The 9,062-nt window shown below is 45.1% G+C and overlaps 1 protein-coding gene across 1 annotated transcript in view; it reads right to left on the reverse strand.

Annotated features, from left to right (window-relative positions):
- IGDCC3 (immunoglobulin superfamily, DCC subclass, member 3) overlaps positions 1-9,062 on the reverse strand; it is a 28,256-nt gene that overhangs the window by 18,677 nt on the left and 517 nt on the right. The window lies entirely within an intron of this gene.

Genomic DNA, 9,062 nt, shown 5'->3' on the forward strand with positions numbered 1-9,062 from the left:
TCTCGGCCTCCCAAAGTGCTGGGATTACAGGCTTGAGCTACTGCGCCCGGCCCTTTTTTTTTTTTTTTCTTGAGACAGAGTCTTGCTCTGTCGTCCAGGCTGGAGTGCAATGGCATGATCTCAGCTCACTGCAGCCTGCAGCCTCCACCTTCCAGATTCAAGTGATTCTCCCACCTCAGCCTCCCGAGTAGCTGGGATTACAGGTGCCCACCGTCATGCCTGGCTACTTTTTTTGTATTTTTAGGAGCGACGGGGTTTCGCCATGTTGGCCAGGCTGGTCTTGAACTCCTGACCTCAGGTGATCTGCTTACCTTGACCGCCCAAAGTGCTGGGATTACAGGCGTGAGTCATCATGCTCGGCTGAGACTCAGCTCTTTTAACAACTAGATATGCGATCTTGGCAAAGGCAAAGCCCCTCTTTGAGCCTCTTTTCCCTCCTCTGTAAAGTGGAGAAATGCGAGTTGGACAGCTCAGTTACTGGGTCTCATCCAGCTGCAACCTTTGAGGCACATCTGCTTCCAAATACCAGCCAATGGTGCAGGGTCAGGGGCTGGGAGATGACTTGGAATTCCTCTCTGCCTTGGACTTGAAAATGTCCAGGCCCAGCAGAGCCCCTCTCCACAGACTGTGCGTCTCTACCGGTGTCAGGGTCACCAATCTTCCTTATGTAAACCTGCCCAGTCCCACAATATCCCTAACTTCCGTCGTTCTGGTCAGGACACCGGATCTCCCTCACCTCCCGGAAGGGTGTCTGGTTAGAGGGGCCCAGGCTGCAGCTATTAAGTAAATTGCTTTCACATGACCACAAGGACAACTCAACAAAAACAGATACTTCCCCGAATTTCCAGAACCATATATTAGGATTTGTAGGAACTAATATAGTTGGGGTTTAGGTAACAGAGAGGCAGGTTGAGATCAGCTCCTGGCTCTGTCACAGATTCCCTCTGTGACCTTTCGGTTCCAACCTTGGTTTTCTCATCTGTAAAATGGGAGTGGGGCAGGATAGCCAAATAATCTCTAAGGTCCATACTAACATTAAGATGCTAGGATAACACTGGGTAAAGTGGCCCCTTTCCATCTGTCAGAGGCCTGTGAACCAGAGTAACTCCATCTTAAACAGGAGCTGGGTGAAAGAAGGCTGAAATCTACTGGGCTGCATTCCCAGATGGGTAAGGCATTCTAAGTCAAAGGATGAGATTTTGTCAGCACAAAATACAGGTCATAAAGACCTTTCTGATAAAACAGGTGACAGGCTGGGCGTGGTGGCTGAAGCCTGTAATCCCAGCACCTTGGGAGGCTGAGGCAGGTGGATCACCTGAGGTCAGGAGTTCGAGACCAGCCTGACCAACACGGTGAAACCCTGACCCTACTAAAAATACAAAAACTAGCTGGGCATGGTGGTGCGTGCCTCTAATCCCAGCTACTTGGAAGGCTGAGGCAAAGCAGGAGAATTGCTTGAACCTAGGAGGTGGAGGTTGCAGTGAGCTGAGGTCACGCCATTGCACTCTAGCCTGGGTGACAAGAGCGAAACTTCATCTCAAACAACAACAACAACAACAACAACAAACCAGGTTGCAGTAAAGGAGCTGGTCCAAGCCCAATAAAACCAAAATGGACACGAGAGTGACCTCTGATCATCCTCACTGCTACACACTCCTACCAGCGCCATGACACTTTACAAATGCCATAGCAACGTCAGGAAGTTACTCTATACAGTCTAAAAAGGGGAGACATGAATAATCCACCCTTTGTTTAACATATCATCAAGAAATAACCATAAAAATGAGTAACCACCAGCCCTTGGGGCTGCTCTGTCTATGGAGCAGCCATTCTTTTATTCCTTTACTTTTTTTTATAAACTTGCTTTCACTTTGTACTGCAGACTTGCCCTGAATTCTTTCTTCGCAAGATCTGACAACCCTCTCTTGGGGTCTGGATTGGGACCTCTGTCCTGTAACATATTTCTGGCCATCACAGAAGGACTATAGTGCAGAAACGCTTACCCAGCGGCTACCTTTGGGTAAGTGTTGGGGTCCTGTAACATATTTCTGGCAAACAGTGGAAGGGACGATACTGAGGAGACACCCCAACCCAAAGGAAATAGACTGCAGGGCTGATTGGAAGACTTTGGGTAAGTGATGCGGTATCCAGGTAAAGAATGGGATTGGGTTAGTGGCCCAACTTCAGGGAGTTAGAGTCTCTTCAAGACAGAGTGGGTTAAAGGCCCCTCTTAATAACAGGCAAGGACGCTTGAGCAACCCTGGGTTAGAGGCCCGACTTAGGAGGGTTAGATAGAGTCCCTTCTAGGATTTAGGGGGTTAGAGGCCCCTCTTGGTAAAGTCCCTCTTGTCTAAGAACAGTTTTGGCACTATGGGATGTTAACTGCTATCTCTTTGGATTAAGCTGCTTTGCACTCTTTGCTGATGGCTATGGGTTATGGGATTAGGCATGTACAGGATCTTGGGACATGGGGAGCTTTTTCCTCCCTAAAACGGGAAACTCAAGAGCTGCTAGGGTTGCTAGAAAAAATCCCTGCTTGACCAACAGCAGCCATCTGAACTTTTCAGTGTCACTGCAATGCGTGGGTCTTTCTCTGGCCTCCTGATCATTTCGCTTTCCCCACCCTGCCACAGGCAATGCTTTTCTTTCTCTCCTTTCTCTTTCTTATCTTTTCTATTACTCAGGGCGACCATCTTGCCCAGAGACCATGTGTTGAAACTCCTAGTTGGAGGTTGGATTAAAGATGACAGGCTCATCTGGGGGCAAATTTAAGCCTTGCCAGTTTGCTATTGGGTGCTAAGCAGAGTAGCTAATGTCTATGTTTTATTATCACACGTATTTTGCTCTGGCCAGAATGAAAAAAAATAATTTCCCTTTATGATGCGGCTTGGCCCCTGGGGCGATGGTGCCATAAGCCAGATCAGTAGGGTCGCTCAGGGAAAGGGAACCCAGAAGCCTGACATGCCAGCAAAAGGGAAATAATTCCTTACCAGTCAGATTTGGGGTTTCTCTCTCTCTGTGCAATTGGTTGAATGAACGGAAAAAAAAATCTGTTATCTCCTTTGTAAAGTTTTGATTAATGCGAAAAATAATTCTAAGGCTAGTCTTAAGCTGGTGTATTTTGTGCTATGAATTCATTTTCTGTGTCGAGGGGGTATTTCAGGATAAAACATGGGCTTAGAACACCTGTAAGTCCACTTTTCAAGATGACTCAGCAAGCTGCTCGGTAACAAACTTGGCTGCAGGTCCCTGAAACAAACAATAAACTGGATGAAGTCTCCACTTTGCGCTATGTTCTTGGGAGCTTCACCTTTTAACCATGTGGCCGTACTTTCTTTTGGTCTCTGCCTTCAGGGAACAGGAATTTTAGGGTTTGTGTCATAATTAACTCAAAAAATGTTATTAAATAGTTAAAATCTTTTGCAAGCTCAAAATTAACTACTCTAGATTTCTTCCGAGAAAGAAACTAGAGATGGCCCCATCCTGTAGCTCAGCAGCTAAGGGTTTTGCACTTTCACTAGTGGTGGTCCGGGTTCAGTTCCCCACCTAGGAAGTAAGTTGTTTCTGGTTTAAATGTCTGCGTGACCTTGTCTATTCTCTTCTCTGTGGACAGTCTTAAATTTTCCTTTCTCTAAGCACCTAGGAGGTTACCTTTGGTAAAGATCAGAAGTTAGAAATATTGGCCGCTTGGCAGGGCTAAAGTTGGGTAATAAGAGATCTGAAAGGATGATTTATTTATTTATTTATTTTTTTTTTTTGGAGATGGAGTCTCGCTCTGTTGTCCAGTCTGGAGTGCAGTGGCTCGATCTTGGCTCACTGCACCCTCCACCTCCCAGATTCAAGGTATTCTCCTGCCTCAGCCTCCTGAGTAGCTGGGACTACAGGCACCTGCCACAGCCTCCTGAGTAGCTGGGACTACAGGCACCTGCCACCACGCCTGGCTAATTTTTGTATTTTTAGTAGAGATGGGGTTTCACCATATTGGCCAGGCTGGTCTTGGAACTCCTGACCTCAGGCTGCCTCAGCCTCCCAAGTGATCCACCTGCCTCAACCTCCCAAAGTGCTGGGATTATAGGCATGAGCCACCATGTCCAGCCTGAGACTCAGCTTTTTTTTTTTTTTTTTCTTTTGAGACGGAGTCTTGCTCTGTTGCCCAGGCTGGAGTGCGATAGCATGATCTCGGCTCACTGCAACCTCCGCCTTCCAGGTTCAAGCAATTTTCCTGCCTCAGCCTCCCGAGTAGCTGGGATTATAGGCGTGTGCCACCATGCCCGGCTAATTTTTGTATTTTTAGTAGAGATGGGGTTTAACCGTGTTGCCTAGGCTGGTGTCAAACTCCTGAGTTCAGGTGATCTGCCCGCCTCAGCCTCCCAAAATGTTGGGATTACTGGCATGAGCTATGGTGCCCGGCCAAGAGTCAGCTCTTACCTGCACTTCTGCCTGGTATGTCCTAGGCTAGGCTGTATACTTAGTGCATAATTAAAATCTCGAATTTACCAAGGTTTTCACCAAAAATAAAAGTTGCTAAGAATTAACATTATAACATGTAATTGAAACTACTAAAGAAACAATTTAACATGCAAAGTGTGTAAAGAAAGTAAAATGTGTTTTGGTGAAAGATTGTAAGAAGTCATGAGAATGTGGATTTTTTTCTGCCTAAAGTATTAAAGGATTGTTTTTAGTAAGAAAAAAAATCTAAAGTTTAAACAAGGTGTGGAAGGTTCATAAAAATTAATTGTAAGATATTCTGTGTGTGAACATATTGGCTAAAGTTAAAGCCGTATTATTCAGTTTTTCCGTAAATTAAACATTGGAATAGAAGCACAACAGGTATTTCTTAGACCACTAATCTGTTCTTTCACAAAAAAATGTAAAGGGTTATAAAAGGTTTATAAGAATCTTACTGGCCAGGCGCAGTGGCTCACGCTTGTAATCACAACACTTTGGGAGGCCAAGGCGGGCACATCATGAGGTCAGGAGATCGAGACCATCCTGGCTAAGACAGTGAAACCCCGTCTCTACTAAAAATACAAAAAATTAGCCAGGTGTGGTGGCAGGCGCCTGTAGTCCCAGCTACTCGGGAGGCCAAGGCAGGAGAATGGCATGAACCCGGGAGGCAGAGCTTGCAGTGAGCTGAGATTGCGCCACTGCACTCCAGCCTGGGCGACAGAGCGAGACTCCATCTCAAAAAAAAAAGAATCTTACCTTATGGTTAAACATTAACATTGGGTAAATATGTCTATAAAGTATTATTTAAAATTGGGTTTAATAGTACATTAATATAAAGGTGAAATTTGGCTTATTTGGTACAAAAATCATACAGGAAGCATTGTCAAATATGAAATGGTGTTTTGCTTTCTTTGGACTATATTTGCATAAATGTGTTATTGGTATAAGGTCCAAAGTTATGGGAAACTCCTATAATTGTAATATAACTTAATGTATGTTATTAATAGTTATAATTGTTATGTAAAATTTTGTGTGCCACAGAAGTAACCAAATTTCCTTACCAATTGTGGCTTTAATAGTGGCTGTCCTAAAACTTTTTATCATCCAGACAATTGTTGTCTTGTTTTAATCCTCTTTAAAAGGTGTTTTAAAATGAACTATAAAACTCTAGCAGGTGTTCTTAAATGCAGGTTTCTAATAACTTTGGAAATTGTAACATTAGAATAGAGGAAACAACTTGCAGAACTCCCATGAAGAGCTGGAAACTTCATGAATATCAGATAGAATAGGAGTCAACTGAACTAACTGAACCAATAGAAAACTGAAGTAATTTTTTAAATTTTGCTTAAAATGTTGCTGATCCTTTGTTTCTGTTTTTCAGAGTCAAGGACATTTTTCTTTTGAGCTATTTGCAGCTTGTAGCAATTGAGTAAAGTATACTGCTGTGAACAAAATTTGGAACATATTTGTTTCTTTCTACCTGATTTCTCCAGAATTTGGAAACTAGTCGTGAGTATTCTTAACTTATGGCAATATAATTATTTGCATATAAGAGTCTGTTCTCTTTTGTAACAGGACACAGTTGGAGAAACTGATTATTTTACCAAGGCTTTGACTGGAATGATGTGCTTTCCTTTAAGGAATCAAACTTAACTTGTAGAGCCAATAAAAGCCCTTTGGGGAACTGGTCTCATACCTTGCCTACACAGTCCCTGTACAGGGTTTCTGACCTATGACAAGTAAAGAATGTCACTTTCTCACAGGTCCAGCAGCCCCAAGTTATCTTGGAACCTCAAAAAGAGAGGAATTTACCCAATTCACAGGTATTTAAGGGTACAAGCCCATGGCAGGGCTTGGCTTTTAAAAATCTCATCTAAGTTTTCTTCTATGGAAGAGAGTTCCATCAAAGCCAATTTTAAAAGATCCTATGTGAAAAATAATTATTCTTGCTGTACTTTATACAAATAATTAGACCAAGTATAATAAAGCAAATCGGTCTTACCATGATTTGTCTTTAGTAAAAATGGGAAACTGGACAGAGAAATATTATGTTTCAAGAACCATGGTACACTTGTTATTAAAGTCTAGTCTCATTAGTTGTTTTTAAGTTTATTTCTGCAATTTAGGCTAACTCTGCTTATTCCTGTGAACCAACCAGTAATCTCTGACTGCTGTTCATAAGAAATAAGAGGGATGGGTAATGTAAAAATCTGGACCAGTATTCCAATTTTGGGCACATTACAATCAACTAACAACCCCATATCAGCTTGGTTCCAACAGTTGCCCAGTTAATGGAAAGCCTTCTAATTCAGTTTACTTGGAAGAACTTTACTTATTTTGCTTTTACTCTTGTGGAATATATTGTGGAATATCTTTGTAGGAATACAGGACAAGCTTACTGTTTCTTTCTTTCTTTTTTTTAATACGGAATCTTGCTCTGTTACCCAAGCTGGAGTGCAGTGGCGCAATCTTGACTCACTACAACCTCTGCTTCCCGGGTTCAAGCAATTCTCCTGCCTCAGACTCCAGTGTAGTTGGGACTTCAGGTGCTCGCCATCATGCCTGGCTAATTTTTGTATTTTTAGTAGAGATGGAGTTTCACTGTGTTAGCCAGGATGGTCTCGATCTCCTGACCTCGTGATCCACCCACCTCAGCCTCCCAAAGTGCTGGGATTACAGGCGTGAGCCACCATGCCCAGCCTCAGATGGGTAAGGCATTCTAAATCACAGGATGAGATAAAAGGTCAACACAAAATATAGGTCATAAAGACTTTGCTGATGAAACAGTTTGCAGTAAAGGAGCCAGCCCAAACCCACCAAAACCAAAATGGCCATGAGAGTGACCTCTGGTTGTCCTCACTGCTACACTCCCACCAGTGCCAGGACAGTTTACAAATGCCATGGCAACATCAGAAAGTTACCCTATATAGCCTAAAAAGGGGACGAATGCATAATCCACCCCTTGTTTATCGTATCATCAAGAAATAACCATAAAAATGGGCAACCTGTAGCCCTCAGGGCCACTCTATGGAGTAACCATTCTTTTATTCCTCCACTTCTTTTTTATCTGAGACAGAGTTGCACTCTTGTTACCCAGGTTAGAGTGCGATGGTGCGATCTCGGTTCACTGCAACCTCCACCTCCCAGGTTCAAGTGATTCTTCTGTCTCAGCCTCCCAAGTAGCTGGGATTACAGGCACGCACCACCACACCTGGCAAATTTTTGTATTTTGAGTAGAGACAGGGTTTTACCACGTTGGCCAGGCTGGTCTCAAACTCCTGACCTCAGGCGATCTGCCCACCTCGCCCTCCCAAAGTGCTGGGATTACAGCCGTGAGCCACTGTACCTAGTCTTATTTCTTTATTTTCTTAATAAACATGCTTTCACTTTGCACTGCAGACTCACCCTGATTTTTTTCTTGAGAGAGATTGAAGAACCCTCTCTTGGGGTCTGAATCCCCAGGACCCCTATCCTGTAACATATCCATAAAAGGACATTCTCTTCTCATGCTATGTCACCTTGCAGACATTCACCCTTGTATTCTTTGCTTCCACTGCCCCCTCTGCCTGCAACTCTGTTGCCCCTTTCTCTACCACTGCCCCCATCTTCCACATCCGCCAAAGGAAGCAGAATTCATTCCTGACTCTAACATGTTGCTTGCACCTCTCCTACCCCTTTTCAGGCTAGAGTCAGCTGTTCATGCGTCTATCTACATACCCATAGAAGATCTATGAGTCCCTTAAGGGCAGGGAACAGACATATTTATCTTTCTACCTCCAGCACCTAGAACAAATACTAGGTAAACACTAAGTCCTCATAAACTGTTCCCTGAATGCTGACTTAAAGGGTCATATGGTCTTGAGGATCACTCCCCATCATCTTGTCTTCCATGCAAGTCCCCAGCCTGCCACAATTCAATGGCTCTCCTCCAACAAGTTATAATAATTCCACTTGAGTTTCAGCTTCCTCGATGAAAAGGAAGGTGAATTAGGCTAGGCCCCTGGCTCTCAAACTTGGCTGCAGATCGGAATAACCTAGGCTGTCGCCTAGCCATTGCAGATTTCTGGACCCTGCTGCTGGAGCTTGAGATTAATTGGTCTGGTGTAGTGCTCAGGAATCGGTGTGTCTACTAAAGCTCTGGAAGTGACCCTAGGATTGGGACACCCCGGCCTGGCAGGTTCTTGGGAATCTGGACCAGGGCAGAATCTCAGCCCAGGCCCCCAACCCTTGCTTCCAGCTCTGGGCAGCCTGACTCCAACGCCAGGAGGCGAGGGCAGAGTGGGCAGCGGAGTGGGGCGGGTGGGGGAGCCTGGGGAGCCCGGCCCCCGCGGGGCCCCAGTGCAGGCATTCAGCTGGCGGGCGGGGTCAGGCCCAAGCCTGGGGCCCCGAGAGCCGTGCTGGCTGGGCGGCAGGAGTAAGTGGGACCATCTGCTCCACTCCTCGGAGGTCAGCGCTTTGTGTCAGGCTCCCATCCCCCCCGCTCTTCTCCCTCCTTCCCCGCTCTGCCCTTTGACTCCGGGCCTCAAAGGAGAAAAGCACTGGAGGTCCTGATGAAAGTAGGAGCGTGATGGGGAGCGACAACAGCCGCCAGAGCCCCGGCCCGAGCGGCCCCA

Source organism: Mandrillus leucophaeus, unplaced genomic scaffold (assembly GCF_000951045.1).
Source record: "Mandrillus leucophaeus isolate KB7577 unplaced genomic scaffold, Mleu.le_1.0 Scaffold12, whole genome shotgun sequence".
Taxonomy (NCBI): domain Eukaryota; kingdom Metazoa; phylum Chordata; class Mammalia; order Primates; family Cercopithecidae; genus Mandrillus; species Mandrillus leucophaeus.